Below are 3,930 nucleotides of genomic sequence, written 5' to 3'. Positions count from 1 at the left end.
TACAACCAAGAATGAATTACTATTAAAATTGAACATATTGGGGTAGCTAGGTGGCACAGTGGATAGAGCATGGGCCCTGGTGTCAAGAGGACTTGAGTTCAAATCTAGCCACAGACACTTAAAAATTACCTTAATGATGCTGAAATATTTCTATTCCTTCCTGGGAAGATGATACTGATAACTCATAATAACTTTTGCATTTATTAGGGAAGTTAAAAGGAGAAAATTTAGACAGTACACACACATGATATGAAAGGATAATATCAAAAAGATAGAATTGTGGGATGATAGAGGAATGTCCTGAGAGAAAGAGAAAAATAGAAAGGGGTAAGTTATTTCATATTAAAATGCAAGAAAATGATTTTGTGATGAAGTGGAAGAGGGAGAAGGTGAAGAGGAATGAGTTAGCCTTACTCTCACTAGACTTGACTTAGAGAGAAAATAACATACACAATCGAGTCTAGAAATCTATCTTACCCTACAGAAAAGCAGGAAGGGAAAGTGATGATAAAAGAGAGGGTAGAGTGTGGGAGGGGAAAGACAAATTCAAAATGGTTTTGAGGAAGGACAGGTTGAAAGGCGAGAGAGAATAGAATAAATGGAGCTGGGGGGGGAATAATAGGAATTAAAATATAGTTAGCAATATTAACTGTGGGAAAAATAATGGAAATAAGTGCTATGATAAGGCCTCATTTCTCAAATGTAGAGAACTGAGTCAAATTTCTAAAAATTAAGAGCCATTCTCCATTTGTTAAATGATCAAAAGATATTAACAGTTTTCAGATGAGGTTATTGATGCTGTCTATGCCCATAAGAAAAAAAAAGTGCTAATTCACTATTGATAGGAGAAATGCAAATTATAATAATTAGGAGGTGCTACCTTATACCTACTAGATTAGTTATTAGGAGAGAAAAGGAAAATTACAAATGTCCGAGGGAATGTGGGGTAAATGAGACATTAATGCACTACTGGAGAAGTTGTGAAATAATTCAACCATGCTCTAGAGCAATTTGGAACTATGTCCAAAAGGCTATGAAACCATGCATACCCTTTGATCCTAGAAATACTACTGCTCAATCTATATTCTGGAAAAGATGAAAAACGGGAAAGGAAAGGACATATATGTGTGTGTGTGTGTGTGTGTGTGTGTGAGTAAGGTTATTTAAACAGCTATTTTCTGGTGTACATCAGTTGGAGAATGAACTTGTAGGATGTGATTATAGTGGAACGGTTTTCTGACATGAGAAATGATGAACAGGATGCTCTCAGTAAAACCTGGAAAAAACTCACATGTGTAAATGAAATGGGAAATGTACTGAATACTAAGTAATAGCAATATTGTAAGATAATTATTTAGAAATGACCTACCTTTTCTCAAAAGGGCTGTGATTCAAAAAACTCTGAAGGACTAATGATAAAGAAAGCTATCTATTCCCAGAGGAGTTGATGATGTCTGCATACAAATGCAAGCAAATTTATTTGGACTTAATTTTTCTTGAGGTTTCTTTTTTAGATGTGTGCAATATAACTATTATGAAAAAGAAATCATGAGTGGCCTGACTTCAGAAAAACTTGGAAAAATTTTTATGAAGTGAGGCTGAAAGAAGTGAGCAGGTCCAGGAGAACATTATGTACATTAACAATAGCATGTAATGATCAGCTTTTATGAACTTGTTCCTCTCATCAATTCAAAGATGAAGGACAATTGTAAAAGAATTGAGATAGAAAATGTCATCCACATGCAGAGAAAAAAGTATGATGCTCTAATGAAGATGAAAACAAATTATTTTCATTTTTTTGAAACTTGTTTTTTCTTTTCCTCTTTAATTCTGATTCTTCTTTAACAATATAACTAATATGGAAATGTGTTCAACATGATTACCTATAAAACAAAATTATATTGACTATTTTTATTCTGGTGCATCTTTTAGGTTACAGGGTCCAGCTGTGTGTGCCTTCCTATAACCCTGCATGAGGCACAACACCAGTGTTCCTGTTACAGACACAGCAGAAAATAGGACCAGGGCTGTGGTCACTAGATCAATATAATTCAATAAAATTATTTGACTGGATTTCATCTTTTAAAGGATCCTGGTGTAACTTGAATAAGAGTGTATGCTGTGACTTTCCCAGGATTAATACTGTCAGCAATGTAAATTTTTGCATGCATCTTATCTATGAGTTTCTGTAAATATCAATTCAGGAAAATAGCACTCAGATTGCAAACAGTTTCCATTGAAATGGAAACTAGTTTAAAAAGAGTTTTCCTCCAATAAAACTGATGAAGGAGAAAATACATGGTCTCAAAACTAAGCCCTATCTGTCATTCTCTTAAATTTTCTTTTAATGATTTGAGCAAAGTTTAAATTGTCTTGCCACTTTTCCTCAGAAAAGCTGAGTAAAATAATTTTTTTAAGGAGAGAAAAAATTTCATTTTTAAGTATTTAGTTTAGTTTTTAGCACTAATTAGAACTTATGGTAAATCAACCAATCATCATCATTAAGTTGCCCAAGTAAATAAGAAGGAAAATCTTCTAAAAGAAATTGGGATAGATCTTGCATTGGCAAATTCTAAAGGAAAATAATAAACTAGAAATGGTTTATATGGAAAAATGAGAAATTTTCTGGAAACCTTTAGGTCCATTTCTTCTCTGAAACTTGATTTCCCCATTTTCATAATGAACAGATTGACCAAGGTTGTCCCTAATGTCCCTTCCATGAGTCTCTTTCACTTCTCCTGTGGCTCACATAGTCCCAATGTCATCCTCTCTCTCTTTTTCATCCTCAGGATTCCTGCAACCATTCATGCCCCACCAACCTTGCTCTCCAGGTCACAGATTGTCTTCTATCCTGCTCAGATGCCTGGGCTTATCTAAGCCCTTCTGGCTTCAGAGATGCTGCTGCAGCTCATCTTCCATAGGACTGAAGCTCCTTCTGCTTGGAATCTGATAACCTGGCAACCTTTAAGAGAACCTCTGAGGGTGAAGCAGGTCAGATTGATGAACAGAAAGTGAAAACCTTGTAAAACAAGCAGAAGAGAATATTAAGAGACATTTATGAAAAGAAAAATTAAAAAAGAAAATGGGACTTGCCCTACCACTATTCAGATTGTAGCCTAAAATGGTAATTACCTGGACTTTAGGACCTTGAAAATGATCTAGGAAAGTAGCTCAGATTTAGAATCAAGGGCATACTATGTAATAATAATAATAATAATAATAATAATAATAATAATAATTTTACTTTTTCCAGATCTGAGTCATTATTGTAGAGAATTCCTCCAATAAAGAGCTGCCTATAATCTGTAACTTTTATTCATGCAGAGCTGTCCTGGTAAATTCACTTGCCTTAAGGTAATACAGTGGGTTTGTCCCTGAGGCAGGACTTGAACTCTGATCTTCTGGGCACTTCAGTTCTCTCTAATATACTTTAATAATTTCCCTATCTTTAATGATTCTCTCCAAGCTAACAACTACCAGATCTCTAATTCCAGCCTTTGTCTCTCTCCTGACCTTTAAAAATGCATTATAGAGGGGCAGAGCCAAGATGGTGACAAGAAAGGATCCTGTCTTAGGTGCTCTCTCATAAAACTTATAAGCTAAAGACTCTAACTAAATTTTCAAGAGGCAGAACCCACAGAGGGACCCAGTGAGGCAGTTCTCCTACTCAAGGTAACCTGGAAAAGAGCAGAAAGGCTCTGCTCCCCCAGGTTGGAGGAGTGGCCCACCAGAGCGAAAGAACTTCAGCCTCCCAGAGGAAGCCCCAGGGCTCTGGGAGCTATGGCTCACAGCAGCTGGGGGGAGTTTTCTGAGCTACGCCCTGGGGAGCACCGGGCACAAATTGGGGGAACAGCTGGGGGACCTCTGCCAGAGCAATGACTTGAAGCCCAGCCCTCAGGGCACACAGAGAGCAGTGTGGCCAGCTCAGCC

The sequence above is a fragment of the Macrotis lagotis genome, chromosome 1 (genome assembly GCF_037893015.1).
Source record: "Macrotis lagotis isolate mMagLag1 chromosome 1, bilby.v1.9.chrom.fasta, whole genome shotgun sequence".
Classification (NCBI taxonomy): domain Eukaryota; kingdom Metazoa; phylum Chordata; class Mammalia; order Peramelemorphia; family Peramelidae; genus Macrotis; species Macrotis lagotis.
This window is presented reverse-complemented; position numbering follows the sequence as displayed.